This window comes from Ranitomeya imitator, unplaced genomic scaffold (genome assembly GCF_032444005.1).
Source record: "Ranitomeya imitator isolate aRanImi1 unplaced genomic scaffold, aRanImi1.pri SCAFFOLD_1487, whole genome shotgun sequence".
Taxonomy (NCBI): domain Eukaryota; kingdom Metazoa; phylum Chordata; class Amphibia; order Anura; family Dendrobatidae; genus Ranitomeya; species Ranitomeya imitator.
In genome coordinates, this window is record NW_027193983.1 from 1 (window position 1) to 20506 (window position 20506).

Sequence of the window (20506 nt, forward strand, 5' to 3'; positions counted from 1 at the left end):
ATCAGTTTAATATCTGATACGTCCCCCATGTGGGGACCATATATTAAATGGCTTTTTGGAACAGGGAGCTGGAAATGGAGCTTGCTCAGTCCACTCCACGCATTGACCCGCTATTGCAGTCTCTCCGGGAACAGTGCACTCCTTCTCTGATCCGGTTTCTAAAAACAGATTGAATGGAAATTAGTCAGCACAGCAAGTTGTCTTGGAACCCTAGATGGGAATTTATTTCAGGGTTGTTAAGGAAGCACATTTCACATGCCGCTGGCTGCCAAATGTAGCATGCTGCTCGATTTCACTTGCCTAATTGCAACATTTTGTGTGCCTTGCTTTCACCTCTGTATGTATGTATGTATGTATGTATGTATGTATGTATGTATGTATGTATGTATGTATGTCAAGCATTGCATTGCATTCAATAGGCAATCAATCAATCAATCAGGCAATCAATTTTCAGTCTTTCCTGGTTGCTGCCACAGGTGTGTTAAGATGTAGGCCTGAATTAGGCCTTTCTTACAGTGTAGCAAATATACTGTGCCATCTACAGAATTAGGCCCCTGCCTGCTGTCAGCACTTGGTATTTAAATTGAAGCATCCAATGAGTAGTTCTGCCATACATACCACATTTGTGACCACCGATCATGAATTCTTTTGGAAGACATTGTTTACCTCTTGTGGACCACCGACTTTGAAATGCGGTGTATGATAGGTATTTGAAAAAAAGGAAAACTGGTGTCTGTGCTGATCTCGAATCTGCTAGTCTTGTGTCTTGTAGATACACCTGTGTGAGGAGTATTCTAATGCTTTTGACCAACCAGGTGCGCTGCCTGCAGTCGATAGAATCTTAGCACGGAACCTTCACCTGCAGTCACAATGGGGATGGTGGGTGTGTCAAAGTGGGCAGAGTTATGCAGATTCAAAACGCGTTGGGCGCAGCTTCAACGAGCACACACAGACACACACAGCCAAACAACCGACCAAAACCCAAGCACACCCGAACTGTCATTGAGAATGCATCCAGAGTTTCTGAAAATGTCTTCCTTGCGGCAATCTTTGGCTCGGTCTCCACAATGGGTGTCGGTTGTAGGCCTGGGTGCGTCTGAAATGGCCAACCATTTCAGGCCATCGCTTCTCGGCCTCCTATGGCTAAGATCAAGTGTAGTATCTGTTCTTATCAGTTTAATATCTGATACGTCCCCCATGTGGGGACCATATATTAAATGGCTTTTTGGAACAGGGAGCTGGAAATGGAGCTTGCTCAGTCCACTCCACGCATTGACCCGCTATTGCAGTCTCTCCGGGAACAGTGCACTCCTTCTCTGATCCGGTTTCTAAAAACAGATTGAATGGAAATTAGTCAGCACAGCAAGTTGTCTTGGAACCCTAGATGGGAATTTATTTCAGGGTTGTTAAGGAAGCACATTTCACATGCCGCTGGCTGCCAAATGTAGCATGCTGCTCGATTTCACTTGCCTAATTGCAACATTTTGTGTGCCTTGCTTTCACCTCTGTATGTATGTATGTATGTATGTATGTATGTATGTATGTATGTATGTATGTATGTCAAGCATTGCATTGCATTCAATAGGCAATCAATCAATCAATCAGGCAATCAATTTTCAGTCTTTCCTGGTTGCTGCCACAGGTGTGTTAAGATGTAGGCCTGAATTAGGCCTTTCTTACAGTGTAGCAAATATACTGTGCCATCTACAGAATTAGGCCCCTGCCTGCTGTCAGCACTTGGTATTTAAATTGAAGCATCCAATGAGTAGTTCTGCCATACATACCACATTTGTGACCACCGATCATGAATTCTTTTGGAAGACATTGTTTACCTCTTGTGGACCACCGACTTTGAAATGCGGTGTATGATAGGTATTTGAAAAAAAGGAAAACTGGTGTCTGTGCTGATCTCGAATCTGCTAGTCTTGTGTCTTGTAGATACACCTGTGTGAGGAGTATTCTAATGCTTTTGACCAACCAGGTGCGCTGCCTGCAGTCGATAGAATCTTAGCACGGAACCTTCACCTGCAGTCACAATGGGGATGGTGGGTGTGTCAAAGTGGGCAGAGTTATGCAGATTCAAAACGCGTTGGGCGCAGCTTCAACGAGCACACACAGACACACACAGCCAAACAACCGACCAAAACCCAAGCACACCCGAACTGTCATTGAGAATGCATCCAGAGTTTCTGAAAATGTCTTCCTTGCGGCAATCTTTGGCTCGGTCTCCACAATGGGTGTCGGTTGTAGGCCTGGGTGCGTCTGAAATGGCCAACCATTTCAGGCCATCGCTTCTCGGCCTCCTATGGCTAAGATCAAGTGTAGTATCTGTTCTTATCAGTTTAATATCTGATACGTCCCCCATGTGGGGACCATATATTAAATGGCTTTTTGGAACAGGGAGCTGGAAATGGAGCTTGCTCAGTCCACTCCACGCATTGACCCGCTATTGCAGTCTCTCCGGGAACAGTGCACTCCTTCTCTGATCCGGTTTCTAAAAACAGATTGAATGGAAATTAGTCAGCACAGCAAGTTGTCTTGGAACCCTAGATGGGAATTTATTTCAGGGTTGTTAAGGAAGCACATTTCACATGCCGCTGGCTGCCAAATGTAGCATGCTGCTCGATTTCACTTGCCTAATTGCAACATTTTGTGTGCCTTGCTTTCACCTCTGTATGTATGTATGTATGTATGTATGTATGTATGTATGTATGTATGTATGTATGTATGTCAAGCATTGCATTGCATTCAATAGGCAATCAATCAATCAATCAGGCAATCAATTTTCAGTCTTTCCTGGTTGCTGCCACAGGTGTGTTAAGATGTAGGCCTGAATTAGGCCTTTCTTACAGTGTAGCAAATATACTGTGCCATCTACAGAATTAGGCCCCTGCCTGCTGTCAGCACTTGGTATTTAAATTGAAGCATCCAATGAGTAGTTCTGCCATACATACCACATTTGTGACCACCGATCATGAATTCTTTTGGAAGACATTGTTTACCTCTTGTGGACCACCGACTTTGAAATGCGGTGTATGATAGGTATTTGAAAAAAAGGAAAACTGGTGTCTGTGCTGATCTCGAATCTGCTAGTCTTGTGTCTTGTAGATACACCTGTGTGAGGAGTATTCTAATGCTTTTGACCAACCAGGTGCGCTGCCTGCAGTCGATAGAATCTTAGCACGGAACCTTCACCTGCAGTCACAATGGGGATGGTGGGTGTGTCAAAGTGGGCAGAGTTATGCAGATTCAAAACGCGTTGGGCGCAGCTTCAACGAGCACACACAGACACACACAGCCAAACAACCGACCAAAACCCAAGCACACCCGAACTGTCATTGAGAATGCATCCAGAGTTTCTGAAAATGTCTTCCTTGCGGCAATCTTTGGCTCGGTCTCCACAATGGGTGTCGGTTGTAGGCCTGGGTGCGTCTGAAATGGCCAACCATTTCAGGCCATCGCTTCTCGGCCTCCTATGGCTAAGATCAAGTGTAGTATCTGTTCTTATCAGTTTAATATCTGATACGTCCCCCATGTGGGGACCATATATTAAATGGCTTTTTGGAACAGGGAGCTGGAAATGGAGCTTGCTCAGTCCACTCCACGCATTGACCCGCTATTGCAGTCTCTCCGGGAACAGTGCACTCCTTCTCTGATCCGGTTTCTAAAAACAGATTGAATGGAAATTAGTCAGCACAGCAAGTTGTCTTGGAACCCTAGATGGGAATTTATTTCAGGGTTGTTAAGGAAGCACATTTCACATGCCGCTGGCTGCCAAATGTAGCATGCTGCTCGATTTCACTTGCCTAATTGCAACATTTTGTGTGCCTTGCTTTCACCTCTGTATGTATGTATGTATGTATGTATGTATGTATGTATGTATGTATGTATGTATGTATGTCAAGCATTGCATTGCATTCAATAGGCAATCAATCAATCAATCAGGCAATCAATTTTCAGTCTTTCCTGGTTGCTGCCACAGGTGTGTTAAGATGTAGGCCTGAATTAGGCCTTTCTTACAGTGTAGCAAATATACTGTGCCATCTACAGAATTAGGCCCCTGCCTGCTGTCAGCACTTGGTATTTAAATTGAAGCATCCAATGAGTAGTTCTGCCATACATACCACATTTGTGACCACCGATCATGAATTCTTTTGGAAGACATTGTTTACCTCTTGTGGACCACCGACTTTGAAATGCGGTGTATGATAGGTATTTGAAAAAAAGGAAAACTGGTGTCTGTGCTGATCTCGAATCTGCTAGTCTTGTGTCTTGTAGATACACCTGTGTGAGGAGTATTCTAATGCTTTTGACCAACCAGGTGCGCTGCCTGCAGTCGATAGAATCTTAGCACGGAACCTTCACCTGCAGTCACAATGGGGATGGTGGGTGTGTCAAAGTGGGCAGAGTTATGCAGATTCAAAACGCGTTGGGCGCAGCTTCAACGAGCACACACAGACACACACAGCCAAACAACCGACCAAAACCCAAGCACACCCGAACTGTCATTGAGAATGCATCCAGAGTTTCTGAAAATGTCTTCCTTGCGGCAATCTTTGGCTCGGTCTCCACAATGGGTGTCGGTTGTAGGCCTGGGTGCGTCTGAAATGGCCAACCATTTCAGGCCATCGCTTCTCGGCCTCCTATGGCTAAGATCAAGTGTAGTATCTGTTCTTATCAGTTTAATATCTGATACGTCCCCCATGTGGGGACCATATATTAAATGGCTTTTTGGAACAGGGAGCTGGAAATGGAGCTTGCTCAGTCCACTCCACGCATTGACCCGCTATTGCAGTCTCTCCGGGAACAGTGCACTCCTTCTCTGATCCGGTTTCTAAAAACAGATTGAATGGAAATTAGTCAGCACAGCAAGTTGTCTTGGAACCCTAGATGGGAATTTATTTCAGGGTTGTTAAGGAAGCACATTTCACATGCCGCTGGCTGCCAAATGTAGCATGCTGCTCGATTTCACTTGCCTAATTGCAACATTTTGTGTGCCTTGCTTTCACCTCTGTATGTATGTATGTATGTATGTATGTATGTATGTATGTATGTATGTATGTATGTATGTCAAGCATTGCATTGCATTCAATAGGCAATCAATCAATCAATCAGGCAATCAATTTTCAGTCTTTCCTGGTTGCTGCCACAGGTGTGTTAAGATGTAGGCCTGAATTAGGCCTTTCTTACAGTGTAGCAAATATACTGTGCCATCTACAGAATTAGGCCCCTGCCTGCTGTCAGCACTTGGTATTTAAATTGAAGCATCCAATGAGTAGTTCTGCCATACATACCACATTTGTGACCACCGATCATGAATTCTTTTGGAAGACATTGTTTACCTCTTGTGGACCACCGACTTTGAAATGCGGTGTATGATAGGTATTTGAAAAAAAGGAAAACTGGTGTCTGTGCTGATCTCGAATCTGCTAGTCTTGTGTCTTGTAGATACACCTGTGTGAGGAGTATTCTAATGCTTTTGACCAACCAGGTGCGCTGCCTGCAGTCGATAGAATCTTAGCACGGAACCTTCACCTGCAGTCACAATGGGGATGGTGGGTGTGTCAAAGTGGGCAGAGTTATGCAGATTCAAAACGCGTTGGGCGCAGCTTCAACGAGCACACACAGACACACACAGCCAAACAACCGACCAAAACCCAAGCACACCCGAACTGTCATTGAGAATGCATCCAGAGTTTCTGAAAATGTCTTCCTTGCGGCAATCTTTGGCTCGGTCTCCACAATGGGTGTCGGTTGTAGGCCTGGGTGCGTCTGAAATGGCCAACCATTTCAGGCCATCGCTTCTCGGCCTCCTATGGCTAAGATCAAGTGTAGTATCTGTTCTTATCAGTTTAATATCTGATACGTCCCCCATGTGGGGACCATATATTAAATGGCTTTTTGGAACAGGGAGCTGGAAATGGAGCTTGCTCAGTCCACTCCACGCATTGACCCGCTATTGCAGTCTCTCCGGGAACAGTGCACTCCTTCTCTGATCCGGTTTCTAAAAACAGATTGAATGGAAATTAGTCAGCACAGCAAGTTGTCTTGGAACCCTAGATGGGAATTTATTTCAGGGTTGTTAAGGAAGCACATTTCACATGCCGCTGGCTGCCAAATGTAGCATGCTGCTCGATTTCACTTGCCTAATTGCAACATTTTGTGTGCCTTGCTTTCACCTCTGTATGTATGTATGTATGTATGTATGTATGTATGTATGTATGTATGTATGTATGTATGTCAAGCATTGCATTGCATTCAATAGGCAATCAATCAATCAATCAGGCAATCAATTTTCAGTCTTTCCTGGTTGCTGCCACAGGTGTGTTAAGATGTAGGCCTGAATTAGGCCTTTCTTACAGTGTAGCAAATATACTGTGCCATCTACAGAATTAGGCCCCTGCCTGCTGTCAGCACTTGGTATTTAAATTGAAGCATCCAATGAGTAGTTCTGCCATACATACCACATTTGTGACCACCGATCATGAATTCTTTTGGAAGACATTGTTTACCTCTTGTGGACCACCGACTTTGAAATGCGGTGTATGATAGGTATTTGAAAAAAAGGAAAACTGGTGTCTGTGCTGATCTCGAATCTGCTAGTCTTGTGTCTTGTAGATACACCTGTGTGAGGAGTATTCTAATGCTTTTGACCAACCAGGTGCGCTGCCTGCAGTCGATAGAATCTTAGCACGGAACCTTCACCTGCAGTCACAATGGGGATGGTGGGTGTGTCAAAGTGGGCAGAGTTATGCAGATTCAAAACGCGTTGGGCGCAGCTTCAACGAGCACACACAGACACACACAGCCAAACAACCGACCAAAACCCAAGCACACCCGAACTGTCATTGAGAATGCATCCAGAGTTTCTGAAAATGTCTTCCTTGCGGCAATCTTTGGCTCGGTCTCCACAATGGGTGTCGGTTGTAGGCCTGGGTGCGTCTGAAATGGCCAACCATTTCAGGCCATCGCTTCTCGGCCTCCTATGGCTAAGATCAAGTGTAGTATCTGTTCTTATCAGTTTAATATCTGATACGTCCCCCATGTGGGGACCATATATTAAATGGCTTTTTGGAACAGGGAGCTGGAAATGGAGCTTGCTCAGTCCACTCCACGCATTGACCCGCTATTGCAGTCTCTCCGGGAACAGTGCACTCCTTCTCTGATCCGGTTTCTAAAAACAGATTGAATGGAAATTAGTCAGCACAGCAAGTTGTCTTGGAACCCTAGATGGGAATTTATTTCAGGGTTGTTAAGGAAGCACATTTCACATGCCGCTGGCTGCCAAATGTAGCATGCTGCTCGATTTCACTTGCCTAATTGCAACATTTTGTGTGCCTTGCTTTCACCTCTGTATGTATGTATGTATGTATGTATGTATGTATGTATGTATGTATGTATGTATGTATGTCAAGCATTGCATTGCATTCAATAGGCAATCAATCAATCAATCAGGCAATCAATTTTCAGTCTTTCCTGGTTGCTGCCACAGGTGTGTTAAGATGTAGGCCTGAATTAGGCCTTTCTTACAGTGTAGCAAATATACTGTGCCATCTACAGAATTAGGCCCCTGCCTGCTGTCAGCACTTGGTATTTAAATTGAAGCATCCAATGAGTAGTTCTGCCATACATACCACATTTGTGACCACCGATCATGAATTCTTTTGGAAGACATTGTTTACCTCTTGTGGACCACCGACTTTGAAATGCGGTGTATGATAGGTATTTGAAAAAAAGGAAAACTGGTGTCTGTGCTGATCTCGAATCTGCTAGTCTTGTGTCTTGTAGATACACCTGTGTGAGGAGTATTCTAATGCTTTTGACCAACCAGGTGCGCTGCCTGCAGTCGATAGAATCTTAGCACGGAACCTTCACCTGCAGTCACAATGGGGATGGTGGGTGTGTCAAAGTGGGCAGAGTTATGCAGATTCAAAACGCGTTGGGCGCAGCTTCAACGAGCACACACAGACACACACAGCCAAACAACCGACCAAAACCCAAGCACACCCGAACTGTCATTGAGAATGCATCCAGAGTTTCTGAAAATGTCTTCCTTGCGGCAATCTTTGGCTCGGTCTCCACAATGGGTGTCGGTTGTAGGCCTGGGTGCGTCTGAAATGGCCAACCATTTCAGGCCATCGCTTCTCGGCCTCCTATGGCTAAGATCAAGTGTAGTATCTGTTCTTATCAGTTTAATATCTGATACGTCCCCCATGTGGGGACCATATATTAAATGGCTTTTTGGAACAGGGAGCTGGAAATGGAGCTTGCTCAGTCCACTCCACGCATTGACCCGCTATTGCAGTCTCTCCGGGAACAGTGCACTCCTTCTCTGATCCGGTTTCTAAAAACAGATTGAATGGAAATTAGTCAGCACAGCAAGTTGTCTTGGAACCCTAGATGGGAATTTATTTCAGGGTTGTTAAGGAAGCACATTTCACATGCCGCTGGCTGCCAAATGTAGCATGCTGCTCGATTTCACTTGCCTAATTGCAACATTTTGTGTGCCTTGCTTTCACCTCTGTATGTATGTATGTATGTATGTATGTATGTATGTATGTATGTATGTATGTATGTATGTCAAGCATTGCATTGCATTCAATAGGCAATCAATCAATCAATCAGGCAATCAATTTTCAGTCTTTCCTGGTTGCTGCCACAGGTGTGTTAAGATGTAGGCCTGAATTAGGCCTTTCTTACAGTGTAGCAAATATACTGTGCCATCTACAGAATTAGGCCCCTGCCTGCTGTCAGCACTTGGTATTTAAATTGAAGCATCCAATGAGTAGTTCTGCCATACATACCACATTTGTGACCACCGATCATGAATTCTTTTGGAAGACATTGTTTACCTCTTGTGGACCACCGACTTTGAAATGCGGTGTATGATAGGTATTTGAAAAAAAGGAAAACTGGTGTCTGTGCTGATCTCGAATCTGCTAGTCTTGTGTCTTGTAGATACACCTGTGTGAGGAGTATTCTAATGCTTTTGACCAACCAGGTGCGCTGCCTGCAGTCGATAGAATCTTAGCACGGAACCTTCACCTGCAGTCACAATGGGGATGGTGGGTGTGTCAAAGTGGGCAGAGTTATGCAGATTCAAAACGCGTTGGGCGCAGCTTCAACGAGCACACACAGACACACACAGCCAAACAACCGACCAAAACCCAAGCACACCCGAACTGTCATTGAGAATGCATCCAGAGTTTCTGAAAATGTCTTCCTTGCGGCAATCTTTGGCTCGGTCTCCACAATGGGTGTCGGTTGTAGGCCTGGGTGCGTCTGAAATGGCCAACCATTTCAGGCCATCGCTTCTCGGCCTCCTATGGCTAAGATCAAGTGTAGTATCTGTTCTTATCAGTTTAATATCTGATACGTCCCCCATGTGGGGACCATATATTAAATGGCTTTTTGGAACAGGGAGCTGGAAATGGAGCTTGCTCAGTCCACTCCACGCATTGACCCGCTATTGCAGTCTCTCCGGGAACAGTGCACTCCTTCTCTGATCCGGTTTCTAAAAACAGATTGAATGGAAATTAGTCAGCACAGCAAGTTGTCTTGGAACCCTAGATGGGAATTTATTTCAGGGTTGTTAAGGAAGCACATTTCACATGCCGCTGGCTGCCAAATGTAGCATGCTGCTCGATTTCACTTGCCTAATTGCAACATTTTGTGTGCCTTGCTTTCACCTCTGTATGTATGTATGTATGTATGTATGTATGTATGTATGTATGTATGTATGTATGTATGTCAAGCATTGCATTGCATTCAATAGGCAATCAATCAATCAATCAGGCAATCAATTTTCAGTCTTTCCTGGTTGCTGCCACAGGTGTGTTAAGATGTAGGCCTGAATTAGGCCTTTCTTACAGTGTAGCAAATATACTGTGCCATCTACAGAATTAGGCCCCTGCCTGCTGTCAGCACTTGGTATTTAAATTGAAGCATCCAATGAGTAGTTCTGCCATACATACCACATTTGTGACCACCGATCATGAATTCTTTTGGAAGACATTGTTTACCTCTTGTGGACCACCGACTTTGAAATGCGGTGTATGATAGGTATTTGAAAAAAAGGAAAACTGGTGTCTGTGCTGATCTCGAATCTGCTAGTCTTGTGTCTTGTAGATACACCTGTGTGAGGAGTATTCTAATGCTTTTGACCAACCAGGTGCGCTGCCTGCAGTCGATAGAATCTTAGCACGGAACCTTCACCTGCAGTCACAATGGGGATGGTGGGTGTGTCAAAGTGGGCAGAGTTATGCAGATTCAAAACGCGTTGGGCGCAGCTTCAACGAGCACACACAGACACACACAGCCAAACAACCGACCAAAACCCAAGCACACCCGAACTGTCATTGAGAATGCATCCAGAGTTTCTGAAAATGTCTTCCTTGCGGCAATCTTTGGCTCGGTCTCCACAATGGGTGTCGGTTGTAGGCCTGGGTGCGTCTGAAATGGCCAACCATTTCAGGCCATCGCTTCTCGGCCTCCTATGGCTAAGATCAAGTGTAGTATCTGTTCTTATCAGTTTAATATCTGATACGTCCCCCATGTGGGGACCATATATTAAATGGCTTTTTGGAACAGGGAGCTGGAAATGGAGCTTGCTCAGTCCACTCCACGCATTGACCCGCTATTGCAGTCTCTCCGGGAACAGTGCACTCCTTCTCTGATCCGGTTTCTAAAAACAGATTGAATGGAAATTAGTCAGCACAGCAAGTTGTCTTGGAACCCTAGATGGGAATTTATTTCAGGGTTGTTAAGGAAGCACATTTCACATGCCGCTGGCTGCCAAATGTAGCATGCTGCTCGATTTCACTTGCCTAATTGCAACATTTTGTGTGCCTTGCTTTCACCTCTGTATGTATGTATGTATGTATGTATGTATGTATGTATGTATGTATGTATGTATGTATGTCAAGCATTGCATTGCATTCAATAGGCAATCAATCAATCAATCAGGCAATCAATTTTCAGTCTTTCCTGGTTGCTGCCACAGGTGTGTTAAGATGTAGGCCTGAATTAGGCCTTTCTTACAGTGTAGCAAATATACTGTGCCATCTACAGAATTAGGCCCCTGCCTGCTGTCAGCACTTGGTATTTAAATTGAAGCATCCAATGAGTAGTTCTGCCATACATACCACATTTGTGACCACCGATCATGAATTCTTTTGGAAGACATTGTTTACCTCTTGTGGACCACCGACTTTGAAATGCGGTGTATGATAGGTATTTGAAAAAAAGGAAAACTGGTGTCTGTGCTGATCTCGAATCTGCTAGTCTTGTGTCTTGTAGATACACCTGTGTGAGGAGTATTCTAATGCTTTTGACCAACCAGGTGCGCTGCCTGCAGTCGATAGAATCTTAGCACGGAACCTTCACCTGCAGTCACAATGGGGATGGTGGGTGTGTCAAAGTGGGCAGAGTTATGCAGATTCAAAACGCGTTGGGCGCAGCTTCAACGAGCACACACAGACACACACAGCCAAACAACCGACCAAAACCCAAGCACACCCGAACTGTCATTGAGAATGCATCCAGAGTTTCTGAAAATGTCTTCCTTGCGGCAATCTTTGGCTCGGTCTCCACAATGGGTGTCGGTTGTAGGCCTGGGTGCGTCTGAAATGGCCAACCATTTCAGGCCATCGCTTCTCGGCCTCCTATGGCTAAGATCAAGTGTAGTATCTGTTCTTATCAGTTTAATATCTGATACGTCCCCCATGTGGGGACCATATATTAAATGGCTTTTTGGAACAGGGAGCTGGAAATGGAGCTTGCTCAGTCCACTCCACGCATTGACCCGCTATTGCAGTCTCTCCGGGAACAGTGCACTCCTTCTCTGATCCGGTTTCTAAAAACAGATTGAATGGAAATTAGTCAGCACAGCAAGTTGTCTTGGAACCCTAGATGGGAATTTATTTCAGGGTTGTTAAGGAAGCACATTTCACATGCCGCTGGCTGCCAAATGTAGCATGCTGCTCGATTTCACTTGCCTAATTGCAACATTTTGTGTGCCTTGCTTTCACCTCTGTATGTATGTATGTATGTATGTATGTATGTATGTATGTATGTATGTATGTATGTATGTCAAGCATTGCATTGCATTCAATAGGCAATCAATCAATCAATCAGGCAATCAATTTTCAGTCTTTCCTGGTTGCTGCCACAGGTGTGTTAAGATGTAGGCCTGAATTAGGCCTTTCTTACAGTGTAGCAAATATACTGTGCCATCTACAGAATTAGGCCCCTGCCTGCTGTCAGCACTTGGTATTTAAATTGAAGCATCCAATGAGTAGTTCTGCCATACATACCACATTTGTGACCACCGATCATGAATTCTTTTGGAAGACATTGTTTACCTCTTGTGGACCACCGACTTTGAAATGCGGTGTATGATAGGTATTTGAAAAAAAGGAAAACTGGTGTCTGTGCTGATCTCGAATCTGCTAGTCTTGTGTCTTGTAGATACACCTGTGTGAGGAGTATTCTAATGCTTTTGACCAACCAGGTGCGCTGCCTGCAGTCGATAGAATCTTAGCACGGAACCTTCACCTGCAGTCACAATGGGGATGGTGGGTGTGTCAAAGTGGGCAGAGTTATGCAGATTCAAAACGCGTTGGGCGCAGCTTCAACGAGCACACACAGACACACACAGCCAAACAACCGACCAAAACCCAAGCACACCCGAACTGTCATTGAGAATGCATCCAGAGTTTCTGAAAATGTCTTCCTTGCGGCAATCTTTGGCTCGGTCTCCACAATGGGTGTCGGTTGTAGGCCTGGGTGCGTCTGAAATGGCCAACCATTTCAGGCCATCGCTTCTCGGCCTCCTATGGCTAAGATCAAGTGTAGTATCTGTTCTTATCAGTTTAATATCTGATACGTCCCCCATGTGGGGACCATATATTAAATGGCTTTTTGGAACAGGGAGCTGGAAATGGAGCTTGCTCAGTCCACTCCACGCATTGACCCGCTATTGCAGTCTCTCCGGGAACAGTGCACTCCTTCTCTGATCCGGTTTCTAAAAACAGATTGAATGGAAATTAGTCAGCACAGCAAGTTGTCTTGGAACCCTAGATGGGAATTTATTTCAGGGTTGTTAAGGAAGCACATTTCACATGCCGCTGGCTGCCAAATGTAGCATGCTGCTCGATTTCACTTGCCTAATTGCAACATTTTGTGTGCCTTGCTTTCACCTCTGTATGTATGTATGTATGTATGTATGTATGTATGTATGTATGTATGTATGTATGTATGTCAAGCATTGCATTGCATTCAATAGGCAATCAATCAATCAATCAGGCAATCAATTTTCAGTCTTTCCTGGTTGCTGCCACAGGTGTGTTAAGATGTAGGCCTGAATTAGGCCTTTCTTACAGTGTAGCAAATATACTGTGCCATCTACAGAATTAGGCCCCTGCCTGCTGTCAGCACTTGGTATTTAAATTGAAGCATCCAATGAGTAGTTCTGCCATACATACCACATTTGTGACCACCGATCATGAATTCTTTTGGAAGACATTGTTTACCTCTTGTGGACCACCGACTTTGAAATGCGGTGTATGATAGGTATTTGAAAAAAAGGAAAACTGGTGTCTGTGCTGATCTCGAATCTGCTAGTCTTGTGTCTTGTAGATACACCTGTGTGAGGAGTATTCTAATGCTTTTGACCAACCAGGTGCGCTGCCTGCAGTCGATAGAATCTTAGCACGGAACCTTCACCTGCAGTCACAATGGGGATGGTGGGTGTGTCAAAGTGGGCAGAGTTATGCAGATTCAAAACGCGTTGGGCGCAGCTTCAACGAGCACACACAGACACACACAGCCAAACAACCGACCAAAACCCAAGCACACACCCGAACTGTCATTGAGAATGCATCCAGAGTTTCTGAAAATGTCTTCCTTGCGGCAATCTTTGGCTCGGTCTCCACAATGGGTGTCGGTTGTAGGCCTGGGTGCGTCTGAAATGGCCAACCATTTCAGGCCATCGCTTCTCGGCCTCCTATGGCTAAGATCAAGTGTAGTATCTGTTCTTATCAGTTTAATATCTGATACGTCCCCCATGTGGGGACCATATATTAAATGGCTTTTTGGAACAGGGAGCTGGAAATGGAGCTTGCTCAGTCCACTCCACGCATTGACCCGCTATTGCAGTCTCTCCGGGAACAGTGCACTCCTTCTCTGATCCGGTTTCTAAAAACAGATTGAATGGAAATTAGTCAGCACAGCAAGTTGTCTTGGAACCCTAGATGGGAATTTATTTCAGGGTTGTTAAGGAAGCACATTTCACATGCCGCTGGCTGCCAAATGTAGCATGCTGCTCGATTTCACTTGCCTAATTGCAACATTTTGTGTGCCTTGCTTTCACCTCTGTATGTATGTATGTATGTATGTATGTATGTATGTATGTATGTATGTATGTATGTATGTCAAGCATTGCATTGCATTCAATAGGCAATCAATCAATCAATCAGGCAATCAATTTTCAGTCTTTCCTGGTTGCTGCCACAGGTGTGTTAAGATGTAGGCCTGAATTAGGCCTTTCTTACAGTGTAGCAAATATACTGTGCCATCTACAGAATTAGGCCCCTGCCTGCTGTCAGCACTTGGTATTTAAATTGAAGCATCCAATGAGTAGTTCTGCCATACATACCACATTTGTGACCACCGATCATGAATTCTTTTGGAAGACATTGTTTACCTCTTGTGGACCACCGACTTTGAAATGCGGTGTATGATAGGTATTTGAAAAAAAGGAAAACTGGTGTCTGTGCTGATCTCGAATCTGCTAGTCTTGTGTCTTGTAGATACACCTGTGTGAGGAGTATTCTAATGCTTTTGACCAACCAGGTGCGCTGCCTGCAGTCGATAGAATCTTAGCACGGAACCTTCACCTGCAGTCACAATGGGGATGGTGGGTGTGTCAAAGTGGGCAGAGTTATGCAGATTCAAAACGCGTTGGGCGCAGCTTCAACGAGCACACACAGACACACACAGCCAAACAACCGACCAAAACCCAAGCACACCCGAACTGTCATTGAGAATGCATCCAGAGTTTCTGAAAATGTCTTCCTTGCGGCAATCTTTGGCTCGGTCTCCACAATGGGTGTCGGTTGTAGGCCTGGGTGCGTCTGAAATGGCCAACCATTTCAGGCCATCGCTTCTCGGCCTCCTATGGCTAAGATCAAGTGTAGTATCTGTTCTTATCAGTTTAATATCTGATACGTCCCCCATGTGGGGACCATATATTAAATGGCTTTTTGGAACAGGGAGCTGGAAATGGAGCTTGCTCAGTCCACTCCACGCATTGACCCGCTATTGCAGTCTCTCCGGGAACAGTGCACTCCTTCTCTGATCCGGTTTCTAAAAACAGATTGAATGGAAATTAGTCAGCACAGCAAGTTGTCTTGGAACCCTAGATGGGAATTTATTTCAGGGTTGTTAAGGAAGCACATTTCACATGCCGCTGGCTGCCAAATGTAGCATGCTGCTCGATTTCACTTGCCTAATTGCAACATTTTGTGTGCCTTGCTTTCACCTCTGTATGTATGTATGTATGTATGTATGTATGTATGTATGTATGTATGTATGTATGTATGTCAAGCATTGCATTGCATTCAATAGGCAATCAATCAATCAATCAGGCAATCAATTTTCAGTCTTTCCTGGTTGCTGCCACAGGTGTGTTAAGATGTAGGCCTGAATTAGGCCTTTCTTACAGTGTAGCAAATATACTGTGCCATCTACAGAATTAGGCCCCTGCCTGCTGTCAGCACTTGGTATTTAAATTGAAGCATCCAATGAGTAGTTCTGCCATACATACCACATTTGTGACCACCGATCATGAATTCTTTTGGAAGACATTGTTTACCTCTTGTGGACCACCGACTTTGAAATGCGGTGTATGATAGGTATTTGAAAAAAAGGAAAACTGGTGTCTGTGCTGATCTCGAATCTGCTAGTCTTGTGTCTTGTAGATACACCTGTGTGAGGAGTATTCTAATGCTTTTGACCAACCAGGTGCGCTGCCTGCAGTCGATAGAATCTTAGCACGGAACCTTCACCTGCAGTCACAATGGGGATGGTGGGTGTGTCAAAGTGGGCAGAGTTATGCAGATTCAAAACGCGTTGGGCGCAGCTTCAACGAGCACACACAGACACACACAGCCAAACAACCGACCAAAACCCAAGCACACCCGAACTGTCATTGAGAATGCATCCAGAGTTTCTGAAAATGTCTTCCTTGCGGCAATCTTTGGCTCGGTCTCCACAATGGGTGTCGGTTGTAGGCCTGGGTGCGTCTGAAATGGCCAACCATTTCAGGCCATCGCTTCTCGGCCTCCTATGGCTAAGATCAAGTGTAGTATCTGTTCTTATCAGTTTAATATCTGATACGTCCCCCATGTGGGGACCATATATTAAATGGCTTTTTGGAACAGGGAGCTGGAAATGGAGCTTGCTCAGTCCACTCCACGCATTGACCCGCTATTGCAGTCTCTCCGGGAACAGTGCACTCCTTCTCTGATCCGGTTTCTAAAAACAGATTGAATGGAAATTAGTCAGCACAGCAAGTTGTCTTGGAACCCTAGATGGGAATTTATTTCAGGGTTGTTAAGGAAGCACATTTCACATGCCGCTGGCTGCCAAATGTAGCATGCTGCTCGATTTCACTTGCCTAATTGCAACATTTTGTGTGCCTTGCTTTCACCTCTGTATGTATGTATGTATGTATGTATGTATGTATGTATGTATGTATGTATGTATGTATGTCAAGCATTGCATTGCATTCAATAGGCAATCAATCAATCAATCAGGCAATCAATTTTCAGTCTTTCCTGGTTGCTGCCACAGGTGTGTTAAGATGTAGGCCTGAATTAGGCCTTTCTTACAGTGTAGCAAATATACTGTGCCATCTACAGAATTAGGCCCCTGCCTGCTGTCAGCACTTGGTATTTAAATTGAAGCATCCAATGAGTAGTTCTGCCATACATACCACATTTGTGACCACCGATCATGAATTCTTTTGGAAGACATTGTTTACCTCTTGTGGACCACCGACTTTGAAATGCGGTGTATGATAGGTATTTGAAAAAAAGGAAAACTGGTGTCTGTGCTGATCTCGAATCTGCTAGTCTTGTGTCTTGTAGATACACCTGTGTGAGGAGTATTCTAATGCTTTTGACCAACCAGGTGCGCTGCCTGCAGTCGATAGAATCTTAGCACGGAACCTTCACCTGCAGTCACAATGGGGATGGTGGGTGTGTCAAAGTGGGCAGAGTTATGCAGATTCAAAACGCGTTGGGCGCAGCTTCAACGAGCACACACAGACACACACAGCCAAACAACCGACCAAAACCCAAGCACACCCGAACTGTCATTGAGAATGCATCCAGAGTTTCTGAAAATGTCTTCCTTGCGGCAATCTTTGGCTCGGTCTCCACAATGGGTGTCGGTTGTAGGCCTGGGTGCGTCTGAAATGGCCAACCATTTCAGGCCATCGCTTCTCGGCCTCCTATGGCTAAGATCAAGTGTAGTATCTGTTCTTATCAGTTTAATATCTGATACGTCCCCCATGTGGGGACCATATATTAAATGGCTTTTTGGAACAGGGAGCTGGAAATGGAGCTTGCTCAGTCCACTCCACGCATTGACCCGCTATTGCAGTCTCTCCGGGAACAGTGCACTCCTTCTCTGATCCGGTTTCTAAAAACAGATTGAATGGAAATTAGTCAGCACAGCAAGTTGTCTTGGAACCCTAGATGGGAATTTATTTCAGGGTTGTTAAGGAAGCACATTTCACATGCCGCTGGCTGCCAAATGTAGCATGCTGCTCGATTTCACTTGCCTAATTGCAACATTTTGTGTGCCTTGCTTTCACCTCTGTATGTATGTATGTATGTATGTATGTATGTATGTATGTATGTATGTATGTATGTATGTCAAGCATTGCATTGCATTCAATAGGCAATCAATCAATCAATCAGGCAATCAATTTTCAGTCTTTCCTGGTTGCTGCCACAGGTGTGTTAAGATGTAGGCCTGAATTAGGCCTTTCTTACAGTGTAGCAAATATACTGTGCCATCTACAGAATTAGGCCCCTGCCTGCTGTCAGCACTTGGTATTTAAATTGAAGCATCCAATGAGTAGTTCTGCCATACATACCACATTTGTGACCACCGATCATGAATTCTTTTGGAAGACATTGTTTACCTCTTGTGGACCACCGACTTTGAAATGCGGTGTATGATAGGTATTTGAAAAAAAGGAAAACTGGTGTCTGTGCTGATCTCGAATCTGCTAGTCTTGTGTCTTGTAGATACACCTGTGTGAGGAGTATTCTAATGCTTTTGACCAACCAGGTGCGCTGCCTGCAGTCGATAGAATCTTAGCACGGAACCTTCACCTGCAGTCACAATGGGGATGGTGGGTGTGTCAAAGTGGGCAGAGTTATGCAGATTCAAAACGCGTTGGGCGCAGCTTCAACGAGCACACACAGACACACACAGCCAAACAACCGACCAAAACCCAAGCACACCCGAACTGTCATTGAGAATGCATCCAGAGTTTCTGAAAATGTCTTCCTTGCGGCAATCTTTGGCTCGGTCTCCACAATGGGTGTCGGTTGTAGGCCTGGGTGCGTCTGAAATGGCCAACCATTTCAGGCCATCGCTTCTCGGCCTCCTATGGCTAAGATCAAGTGTAGTATCTGTTCTTATCAGTTTAATATCTGATACGTCCCCCATGTGGGGACCATATATTAAATGGCTTTTTGGAACAGGGAGCTGGAAATGGAGCTTGCTCAGTCCACTCCACGCATTGACCCGCTATTGCAGTCTCTCCGGGAACAGTGCACTCCTTCTCTGATCCGGTTTCTAAAAACAGATTGAATGGAAATTAGTCAGCACAGCAAGTTGTCTTGGAACCCTAGATGGGAATTTATTTCAGGGTTGTTAAGGAAGCACATTTCACATGCCGCTGGCTGCCAAATGTAGCATGCTGCTCGATTTCACTTGCCTAATTGCAACATTTTGTGTGCCTTGCTTTCACCTCTGTATGTATGTATGTATGTATGTATGTATGTATGTATGTATGTATGTATGTATGTATGTCAAGCATTGCATTGCATTCAATAGGCAATCAATCAATCAATCAGGCAATCAATTTTCAGTCTTTCCTGGTTGCTGCCACAGGTGTGTTAAGATGTAGGCCTGAATTAGGCCTTTCTTACAGTGTAGCAAATATACTGTGCCATCTACAGAATTAGGCCCCTGCCTGCTGTCAGCACTTGGTATTTAAATTGAAGCATCCAATGAGTAGTTCTGCCATACATACCACATTTGTGACCACCGATCATGAATTCTTTTGGAAGACATTGTTTACCTCTTGTGGACCACCGACTTTGAAATGCGGTGTATGATAGGTATTTGAAAAAAAGGAAAACTGGTGTCTGTGCTGATCTCGAATCTGCTAGTCTTGTGTCTTGTAGATACACCTGTGTGAGGAGTATTCTAATGCTTTTGACCAACCAGGTGCGCTGCCTGCAGTCGATAGAATCTTAGCACGGAACCTTCACCTGCAGTCACAATGGGGATGGTGGGTGTGTCAAAGTGGGCAGAGTTATGCAGATTCAAAACGCGTTGGGCGCAGCTTCAACGAGCACACACAGACACACACAGCCAAACAACCGACCAAAACCCAAGCACACCCGAACTGTCATTGAGAATGCATCCAGAGTTTCTGAAAATGTCTTCCTTGCGGCAATCTTTGGCTCGGTCTCCACAATGGGTGTCGGTTGTAGGCCTGGGTGCGTCTGAAATGGCCAACCATTTCAGGCCATCGCTTCTCGGCCTCCTATGGCTAAGATCAAGTGTAGTATCTGTTCTTATCAGTTTAATATCTGATACGTCCCCCATGTGGGGACCATATATTAAATGGCTTTTTGGAACAGGGAGCTGGAAATGGAGCTTGCTCAGTCCACTCCACGCATTGACCCGCTATTGCAGTCTCTCCGGGAACAGTGCACTCCTTCTCTGATCCGGTTTCTAAAAACAGATTGAATGGAAATTAGTCAGCACAGCAAGTTGTCTTGGAACCCTAGATGGGAATTTATTTCAGGGTTGTTAAGGAAGCACATTTCACATGCCGCTGGCTGCCAAATGTAGCATGCTGCTCGATTTCACTTGCCTAATTGCAACATTTTGTGTGCCTTGCTTTCACCTCTGTATGTATGTATGTATGTATGTATGTATGTATGTATGTATGTATGTATGTATGTATGTCAAGCATTGCATTGCATTCAATAGGCAATCAATCAATCAATCAGGCAATCAATTTTCAGTCTTTCCTGGTTGCTGCCACAGGTGTGTTAAGATGTAGGCCTGAATTAGGCCTTTCTTACAGTGTAGCAAATATACTGTGCCATCTACAGAATTAGGCCCCTGCCTGCTGTCAGCACTTGGTATTTAAATTGAAGCATCCAATGAGTAGTTCTGCCATACATAC

General features: G+C 44.8%; 17 non-coding genes and 1 pseudogene across 17 annotated transcripts; all 18 read left to right on the forward strand.

Moving 5' to 3' along the window:
- LOC138654492 (U2 spliceosomal RNA) lies at positions 1 to 144 on the forward strand (annotated as a pseudogene; the record flags this gene model as incomplete).
- Positions 145 to 1121: 977 nt separating this feature from the next.
- On the forward strand, positions 1122 to 1314 carry LOC138654467 (U2 spliceosomal RNA). Its single transcript, XR_011316313.1, has one exon. It is a non-coding gene; the product is annotated as a U2 spliceosomal RNA (small nuclear RNA).
- Positions 1315 to 2287: 973 nt separating this feature from the next.
- LOC138654479 (U2 spliceosomal RNA) lies at positions 2288 to 2480 on the forward strand. The gene has a single exon (XR_011316324.1). It is a non-coding gene; the product is annotated as a U2 spliceosomal RNA (small nuclear RNA).
- A 977-nt stretch (positions 2481 to 3457) lies between these two features.
- LOC138654490 (U2 spliceosomal RNA) lies at positions 3458 to 3650 on the forward strand. Its single transcript, XR_011316335.1, has one exon. It is a non-coding gene; the product is annotated as a U2 spliceosomal RNA (small nuclear RNA).
- Positions 3651 to 4627: 977 nt separating this feature from the next.
- Positions 4628 to 4820, forward strand: LOC138654493 (U2 spliceosomal RNA). The gene has a single exon (XR_011316336.1). It is a non-coding gene; the product is annotated as a U2 spliceosomal RNA (small nuclear RNA).
- A 977-nt stretch (positions 4821 to 5797) lies between these two features.
- LOC138654494 (U2 spliceosomal RNA) lies at positions 5798 to 5990 on the forward strand. Its single transcript, XR_011316337.1, has one exon. It is a non-coding gene; the product is annotated as a U2 spliceosomal RNA (small nuclear RNA).
- Positions 5991 to 6967: 977 nt separating this feature from the next.
- Positions 6968 to 7160, forward strand: LOC138654468 (U2 spliceosomal RNA). Its single transcript, XR_011316314.1, has one exon. It is a non-coding gene; the product is annotated as a U2 spliceosomal RNA (small nuclear RNA).
- Positions 7161 to 8137: 977 nt separating this feature from the next.
- Positions 8138 to 8330, forward strand: LOC138654469 (U2 spliceosomal RNA). Its single transcript, XR_011316315.1, has one exon. It is a non-coding gene; the product is annotated as a U2 spliceosomal RNA (small nuclear RNA).
- Positions 8331 to 9307: 977 nt separating this feature from the next.
- Positions 9308 to 9500, forward strand: LOC138654470 (U2 spliceosomal RNA). Its single transcript, XR_011316316.1, has one exon. It is a non-coding gene; the product is annotated as a U2 spliceosomal RNA (small nuclear RNA).
- Positions 9501 to 10477: 977 nt separating this feature from the next.
- Positions 10478 to 10670, forward strand: LOC138654471 (U2 spliceosomal RNA). Its single transcript, XR_011316317.1, has one exon. It is a non-coding gene; the product is annotated as a U2 spliceosomal RNA (small nuclear RNA).
- A 977-nt stretch (positions 10671 to 11647) lies between these two features.
- On the forward strand, positions 11648 to 11840 carry LOC138654472 (U2 spliceosomal RNA). Its single transcript, XR_011316318.1, has one exon. It is a non-coding gene; the product is annotated as a U2 spliceosomal RNA (small nuclear RNA).
- A 977-nt stretch (positions 11841 to 12817) lies between these two features.
- Positions 12818 to 13010, forward strand: LOC138654473 (U2 spliceosomal RNA). The gene has a single exon (XR_011316319.1). It is a non-coding gene; the product is annotated as a U2 spliceosomal RNA (small nuclear RNA).
- Positions 13011 to 13989: 979 nt separating this feature from the next.
- LOC138654474 (U2 spliceosomal RNA) lies at positions 13990 to 14182 on the forward strand. Its single transcript, XR_011316320.1, has one exon. It is a non-coding gene; the product is annotated as a U2 spliceosomal RNA (small nuclear RNA).
- A 977-nt stretch (positions 14183 to 15159) lies between these two features.
- LOC138654476 (U2 spliceosomal RNA) lies at positions 15160 to 15352 on the forward strand. The gene has a single exon (XR_011316321.1). It is a non-coding gene; the product is annotated as a U2 spliceosomal RNA (small nuclear RNA).
- A 977-nt stretch (positions 15353 to 16329) lies between these two features.
- LOC138654477 (U2 spliceosomal RNA) lies at positions 16330 to 16522 on the forward strand. The gene has a single exon (XR_011316322.1). It is a non-coding gene; the product is annotated as a U2 spliceosomal RNA (small nuclear RNA).
- Positions 16523 to 17499: 977 nt separating this feature from the next.
- Positions 17500 to 17692, forward strand: LOC138654478 (U2 spliceosomal RNA). Its single transcript, XR_011316323.1, has one exon. It is a non-coding gene; the product is annotated as a U2 spliceosomal RNA (small nuclear RNA).
- A 977-nt stretch (positions 17693 to 18669) lies between these two features.
- Positions 18670 to 18862, forward strand: LOC138654480 (U2 spliceosomal RNA). The gene has a single exon (XR_011316325.1). It is a non-coding gene; the product is annotated as a U2 spliceosomal RNA (small nuclear RNA).
- A 977-nt stretch (positions 18863 to 19839) lies between these two features.
- On the forward strand, positions 19840 to 20032 carry LOC138654481 (U2 spliceosomal RNA). The gene has a single exon (XR_011316326.1). It is a non-coding gene; the product is annotated as a U2 spliceosomal RNA (small nuclear RNA).
- Positions 20033 to 20506: the final 474 nt, after the last annotated feature.